The sequence below is a fragment of the Chinchilla lanigera genome, unplaced genomic scaffold (genome assembly GCF_000276665.1).
Source record: "Chinchilla lanigera isolate Chin_1 unplaced genomic scaffold, ChiLan1.0 scaffold00046, whole genome shotgun sequence".
Lineage (NCBI taxonomy): Eukaryota > Metazoa > Chordata > Mammalia > Rodentia > Chinchillidae > Chinchilla > Chinchilla lanigera.
The window spans coordinates 15,772,370-15,780,209 of NW_004955447.1; the positions used below are offsets into that span (position 1 = coordinate 15,772,370).

The window sequence follows — 7,840 nt, forward strand, 5'->3', positions numbered from 1 at the left end:
TATTCAACAAGCTACTGGCACTGACCTCGCCTAAGTGTGTTTTAGATATGCAGAGTCTCAAGTTCCATCCCAACCCGCTGAATCAGAGTCTGAGTTTTCACAAGATCCCCGGGAAATTTATACTGACATTGAAGAGTTAGTACTGACCTTGACAAAGGACATTGCTACTAGTGCTATAGTTTCTATTATCAGAATGCAGTGAAATTCTGGGGTTAACAATGTACATACTTCTAATTTTAATAGATGCTTTAGCAGACTGCTTCTCCTAAAGCCCGCAGCACTTCTTTGGATTTCTGCTGGCAGTGGTTAAGAATACCCTTCTATCCATATTTCTATTAGTACTGAGTACTGATACTAAGATAGGAAAGTTGCCAAGACAGGAGCGTTTAGATTTTAGTTGAATTTTTTTCCATGCAGCTGAACAAACTGGTCCTAGGATAGTAGGATTAAATAGTCCCAGGTTTGGATTTCCAGGGAAAATGATTGAAAGAACAAAAAAGAAAACGTAAAGAGAATAAGAATGGAACTACTTTAATGGAAAAAATTTCTTCACTTTCTTGAATTTTCTCTTACTCATCTTTCTTGTCTTCTTCAAATGTTAAACACTTTCATGTTTCCTGGGCAGGGAGTATAACACAGTAAAGCTTTACAGAAGGTCTGCTTCATCTAAAAAAGAATCGGAAATTGTAACTTAAAACAACATACCACATTTCACCCATAAGATTGGCAGATTAAGATTGGCAGATTTTAAAATATTAACAATATCCAAACTCATAAGTTGTGCTGAGAGTAACAATAAATAATGCACCATTAGGGAACAATACAGCAGTATATATGTACTTTATGACTCAGAAAGAGAGGAATCTGTCATACAGAAATAGTCACCAACAAGAAATAAAACCTATTAATGGATGTCTGTTGAAAAATTTGAAACCACTTCAGTATCCATCAGTAGAGGCACAAATTAGCATATTGTGGTGTATGGATGATGCTGATGGCTAATATGCAAAGCTCTACAGGGACACTGCTAAGCAGAAGACTAAAAACATCTCAGAGCAAAATATTTCCTACAGCCCACTTCTAGAAGCAGTAACCATGGTTAGCAGTAACCATAACTATGTATATGTGCATACATATAAGCGCACACGTCTAAGAAATAAAATAATGCATGCACCAAATCACTGGCAGCAATTACGTGTGCACATACATGAGTAAGGTGGCTGGAGTGGTGGTGAAGGGATAGCATACATACTAGTTCCTAAGTAGCAACAATAACGCTTAACATTTGCAGAACTCCCACCATGTGTCCGCTGATGTGCTAAAAGTCCTACATGACTTATCTTACTTGAACTTCACAATCACATTTTGAGGTAAAATATTATTACCTTAATTTTGCCATTAAGTTAACTGAGTTACAAATAGGTGGAGTAATTCAGGAATAGGTGAGATGACATAATCAGAAAATTTTAGAGCTCAGAAGCTTGCTCAGAACCTTGATGTTATCTGCCTATGTATCTATCTATCATCTATCTTTTGCTCTTCTTTCTTTGTTTCTTTCTTCCTTTCTTTCCTCTCTCTTTCTCTCTCTCCTCCCCTTTCATAGTTTCTTAGGAAAAAATTAACCAGCTTTTCATTTCCTTTATTGAGGTACAATGTAATGTTTGAAAATACACTAAGTTCTTCAAGTAGCACAAAAGAGAGACGATTTTATTTTTTTCTGGTTCTGTGCCAGTGTGATGAAGGTTGTCTCATGTCACAACACTTGTGGTGGATGATGGTCTCATTGTAGATCTCCAGCTGGAATAGCAAATGCTAAAAATGGAATCCATGCCTCCAGCTTGCCACTGATCCACAGAACTGAAGCATTTCATAGTGAGAAGACCTCGCAATCCTCTCCGTTATTTTCCTAATGAAGAAACAGAATCAGGAGGATATTAGTGGCAGAACTGGTGTTAAAATGAAAGTTTCTCACTCCCAGGCCAATGTGCTTTCCACTAAATCATGATCTGGGGTTGTGTCACTTATGACACACAAATGCTTCCTGTAGGGTGTAATCAGGCAGATGGGCAGAGTGTGGACTTGTTCCTGTCTCTGAAGACCCTCACATTTGTGTATCTTTATCTATTAAAAAAAGCCAGGTTTTGGACAACCAAAACATTGAGTAGATGTTTTACCTGTCAACCTTAAGGTTTGGTTATTACACCTTTCTTAACAAGAAGCAGAAAAGAAAATGGTGGAGGTCCAATTTAATTCCCAAGAGTTAGATTAGACTGTGTAAATCAGCTAGCTGGTAAATTAGCTAGTTATGTAAATCGGCGAGTTGGGGCTCCCTCCACTCTTCTAATTCTAAGGTCTCTATCCTGTAAATCAGAAAAGCAGCTTGCCCGTGCGCTTGGGCGATGGTGTCATCAGACAGCAGCGGGAGTGAAATGAGTCATGTGCAGAGGACAGAGGAAGACCGATGCGCTGCAGTGATGGCCTGGGCCATCGAGCCGGGCAGGATGTCGCTGTCCGCTGAGCTCATGTGTAGGTGACTTCCCCCTGACAGAAAAAAGATCAAGGGTCAGGAAACATGTGGACCCTGAGGAGGGCAGAGAAAGTAAAATCTAAACCACTTTTCCTGATTTTATTCAGGCCAAACGGAAGGCAAAGGGCTGTGTCAACCAGCTTTCCCTGAGCTGATGTGTCCGAGACCCTTTACAGCCTCTCCCACTGATCTCCAGAGCCCAGACCAAGTTCCTGCATCCAGCTGCCAGGCTCAGGGCCCTTCAGCATGGAGAAGAAAGCCGTGTGGAAGTCTAGGGCTCCCAGGTCTTGCTTGAGGCGAGCAGCTGGCACACAGCACCATAGCAACATTTTCCCACTTTGTAAACCTTTAGCTTCGCACAATTTTTTTTTTTTTTTTTGGGTACCAGGAGTTGAACTCAGGACCTTGCACTTGCCAGGCAGGCGCTTATGCCACTGAGCTATATCCCCAGCTCACCCACAATTTTTTTTTAACAGTTTCATAAGTTCTGTGATTGTTTCAGTTTTTAAAATCAAGATTATGAGGCACTGAACTATTTCTTAGCACCAAAAAGTAAAAATATTCATCCATCTACTGCTTGAGGAAAATGTGGTTTTCTATGAGGCCTTGACCAATAAGATTAAACAAAAATAATCTATGCATAATGACCATTCTTCATGCCCAAGGTTGATTTTTTTATGACCTGGTATCAATAGCCGGTCTCACTTTGAATTCTTCGGATTTGATGGTAAAGCAGAGTTTCTGACAAAAATGTACATAACACATACATACATGTATATTAATTAAACTAATTAAAAAATATAACTGTAATATATATTTAAAAATAGATGCCAGCACAGAAAACAATAAAAAATAAGCCAATTGCCAATCCTATAAATATCAGCATTGTGAACAATTTCTCAAATTGCCTCTTCAAATTGGTTTGTGCCCGAAGTATATGTAGTAGATGCCCTCTTGTGTTTTAACTAAGTGGGATCATATAAAAGATTATTTATGATCAATGTACTTTTCCCTAATAGCAATGTATTTAACTCCTCTCTGTTGGTAGGTATTAAGATGGCTTTTACTTTCTAATGATCTAATTTTGCATGAATATCCTCGTACAGGCAACTTGGTAAACTTGTGCATGTATATTTTCAAATCCTTACATTTTGGTGCTTGTTACTCAACTATAGTAAAAATTTTGAAAACTGGAAACAACCTGAATACAAAGATAAAGGAGGCTGAGATATCCTTAGAGTGACCCTTTTCAGTCCTTATCCTTGACTGCAATAGATAATTGAAAACTAACTGTAAGAAAAGAAAGAAACAGAAAAACAAGATATTTAGGATCTTTAGATATGACTTTTCTATTTAGTTTTTAGCAGAGTTGTGAGTTGGTAATTTTCATCCTGGTAGAACTATTTAAAAGAAAAAAACCTGAAGAAAATTAGATCACTTAAAACAAAAGACGTAATCAAGAAATGAGCAACTGAAATAAACAATCACTTGAAAGAAATGCAAATGGCCAACAAATATATGAAAAAATGCTCAACATTCCTGGTTATTAGAGAAATAAAATTAAAACAATGCTAAGATTGCATCTTACACCAGAGACAATGGCATCCATCAAGAAACCAAAAAGTAACAGATGCTGCTGAGGCCTCAGTGAAAAACGCAACCATCCTGCATCGCTGGTGGGAACGTGAACTAGTACAACTAGGAATCAGATGCACAAGTGTAGATACTGTATAGCATCTTTGTTTGAATAAGGGAAAGTCCGAACAAGTATCATAGTAAAGGGTGGGTAGAAGGAGACAGATCTCTTGCAAATGAAAAGGGATCCAAGAGAATGTGGGAGACACGAAGGGGAAATAAGTCGAATAAGATACGTCAGGTCCAGGAATCTAACAACCTCACTGAATGGAAACACGATATGGCATAAACGTGGGGTGATAATATCAACAAGAGCAAAAATGGGGAAAGAGGATTTAGGGGGAGCAGGAGAGAAGGGGAACGGGATTGAAAAAGAACCAAGCTGTATTATGCCCATGTACCCACTCCCCAAGATGGCTGCAAACTGCCTGCGCTACAAACATTTCCTAATAGAAAGATAAAAGAAACTACTGTAATTTCATTGATCACAAAATCAACTTTTTTTTTCTTTTTGAGAGCTCAGACCCCGGAGGTCTCTTGCCACCTCCAGCTCTTGGTTATTATTCCTTTAAAGGGGGCCTATGACGCTTACTCCTTGCTCAGTAAATGTGGCATCTAGGTTTGCATGTTTACTGCATAAACTTATGAGCCACTTCAGGGCAAGTTGTACACCTTCTCTGCATGCTTTTTATCACCTGTGCAACAATACAGACTACTTTAGAAATGACAAATGAGTTATTAGTCACTTTATGAACAGATTTCCCTAGACTCAAGAGCCTTACTTTATTTTCTAATTAGCACTGATAAATAAATACGAAAAAATATGTTTTCTCATAGCTCCTTCCTGAGGTAGACCAATGCTTGGCATGCTGAATGAATTTCCCAGGCTGTGTTTGCAGGGCCCGGGTGGACCAAACATGCCATGGTGGTGGACAATGACCGTGAACTTTTGTTTTGTTTCCTTTCACAGTTCAGCTGGCACACAGATATGAACAGATGTTGAGAAGGGCAAGGAGGTACCTGGTGCCAGTGCCTCAGTTCTGGGAAAAGGAAACACTTCACAGAGAATAGGTCCCACCTGGAGAGAGTTGCCGTTTGCCAAGCGAAACCAGCTTGGCTAAACATAGCTAAAAAGCCATTCCCTGGGGTATAAGGTAATGTTTGTTTGTACATGGCTCTGAGTGAGGGTGTGTGTGTCCAGCTATGTGTTCACTTCAGGCACGTTCCATACCAAGGAAGCCTTGGACCTATTCATGAATCTATTTGCTGAAAGAACAATTTTTGTTTAATATTTGACTTGTTGAGAAGGGCAGAACTGTTAATAAGTTTTTAACAGGCATAGAAGAAATAATTTTTAATTTCCTTCTGTTTTCAGTGTTTCCATGGGGATCAAAGGGTTTGGGAGTTTTGAAGAACTACGCAACTCTGCACAATGATAAATATTACATCTTCCTCCTAGCCGAATTCGGTTGTATTTGAGGGGATTAGTTATTCTCAAGTCCATTAGGAGGAGGGGTGAGGCTGGGCGGGCATCCGAATGGTCTCTCTCTGAGGGACCCCCACCCTTTGTGTGTTGCACCATTGTTTGAGGGTACCCAACACATATGGTAGGGAGATAGAACGGGTGTAAGCCAGAATAAACCCACGGTCCTTGATATTAAAATTGTCCATTGAGTATGACTACAGAGTGAAAATAAAACCTCAAAAGCTCCGTGCCATTTGTGAAACTGAATGGCCAAATCTTTGTCCCGATGGGCCATCTGAAGGGACACTTGATGTTAAAATTGCCCATTGAGTTTGGGATACAGTGACAGAGCCCCCTGAATGAGGCCATCCTGAAGAGTTTCCTTATATTGACTCCAGGCTCAACCTGTGTTAGAGCCTCTCACTGTGGCTCTGCACTTGTGCCCTGCATCTCAAGAAAAAAAAAGAAAAGAAAAAGAGGCCCATTCCTCCTGAGAATTCCACCTTCCCACCCTCGTCAGCCACTGCAGTTGCTGCCAGCACCTGTAGCTTCACTGCCCTTTTCCAACACATCTACTTCCAACCAACTGAACTGGTTCCGGCTAGCCACTGCCTGCATTCAGCCACAGAGGCGCCCCCCAGTCACGCCTATCCTGGTTCGATGGCATCATCTAACGCCCACCCGAGACGACTGTCAGCAATTCCCTCTGAGTTCCACATTTTGACTGAGGAAAACTGGACTGTCAGCCCTGACGAGTGAGTTGCAATGGCCTTTCCAAAGGTCACCTGGCCTAGAAACAGCCCAGTCAGGTGTGTCTCAAAGACATCAAAGAGGGGGCAAAACGCCCAACAGAATGTCAAAAGTTACTACTGTTGCCCAGAAGCTGATATAAGGACTATGGACACTAAAAAATAAATACCCATTCAGATCAAAATATAAGAACTTTCAAAAGCTTCAGTCTGGATCAGACAACAGCCCTTTCATTGGTCAGACTGGGCTCCCTTCTTCAGCACCTTCATGGGGGCAGCTAGGACTCTTGCCTCTCACCCCTTCTGCCAGGACAAACCTGCAGTCTGGGAGGACATCTCCTGTGTAAGTCAGTCCCCATACCGCTTCTGGGAAAAGACCTCTCAAGTTAGAAGTGACCGTCTCCTCTGCACCAAGCCAGTCAGCGTCCCTCTCATTTAACCCTGCGCTTTCAACTCTGTTTCCTGAGAGGAAGATGATGCCTGCATCCGCCTGAGACATGACCAGGATCCTAAAATTCTGAAAACGCTCCTCCCAGAGATGCGAACTAGACTCGCCTCTGGGCCTGGCTATCAGCCATGCCACCTCCACTGCGACGCCTACTGCTGTCAGACGTCATGGAAAGCAGACAGGCGTCCAGCCGCACATCAGCCTGGTAGACTGTTAATCACCTTGGGCAAGATCTCCGTGCTCTCAGCAATGTGGCCATCACTGCACATTCTGCGGTTCCCGATCCGTGCACCCTTTTTGGACTGTTACTCACTTGCCACAAAGGTTTGGGAACTCTCCCACTATTTGGGGGGAGGCTCTAGCAACAGCTTTGGCTCGCGGACAGCCTGTTTTTCTGTCCCTTCCAGCTCCATCATGGTCCCCTGAAGAAGAAAAAAAATGAGGCTTCAAAACTGTGAAATGTCTATAGACTGTCAAACTGCCAAAGTACACCTCTCCTGCGTGTAAAGCCAGTTCAAGATCTCCGAGCTGCCGATGCTTCTGTGATTACCCTCCGTATACATTGCTTCAGTGTTCTGGCACCCACAGCCTGCCGGCCCACCTGCCTGGACCTAAACAGTGCTTTCTTCTGCCTTCAGTTGGCTCTTGTCAGCCAGCCGCTCTTTACAAAGACCCCAGTTCTGCACTCAAATGTTAATTGACCTGGGCTCAGCCTTCCAGAAGTTCACTAACTTGTTTACCCTCTTTGGAGTTCAGGAACAAAAACCAAATTGCACGTGAAACACTTGAAAGAATCAACAACTGGGATCTCATTCTACTGAAAAGCCTCTGCACATCTAAAGAAATCACCAGCAGAGTAAAAAGAAAACCACAAACTTGGAAAAAATTTTTTAGCTGACTGTCCCTCAGACAAAGGGCGTCTATCTAGAACATATAAAGAATTAAAATATCAGCCCTCCCAAATTCAAAGGCCTAATCCAAAAATGGGCAGCTGAGATGAACACACACTTCTCAGA

At 41.8% G+C, this 7,840-nt stretch overlaps 1 long non-coding RNA gene across 2 annotated transcripts in view; it reads right to left on the bottom strand.

The window, feature by feature from the left end:
* Positions 1 to 2,386: 2,386 nt before the first annotated feature.
* Positions 2,387 to 7,840, bottom strand: part of LOC102007605 — a 12,485-nt gene continuing 7,031 nt past the window's right edge. The window contains exons 3-4 of one of the 2 annotated variants that reach the window (XR_001235716.1): positions 7,046 to 7,246; positions 2,387 to 2,541 (exon numbers count right to left, since the gene is read on the bottom strand). This is a non-coding gene — a long non-coding RNA (uncharacterized LOC102007605). The remainder of the gene's footprint in view (positions 2,542 to 7,045; positions 7,247 to 7,840) is intronic. The other variant, XR_001235717.1, reaches the window with a different exon arrangement.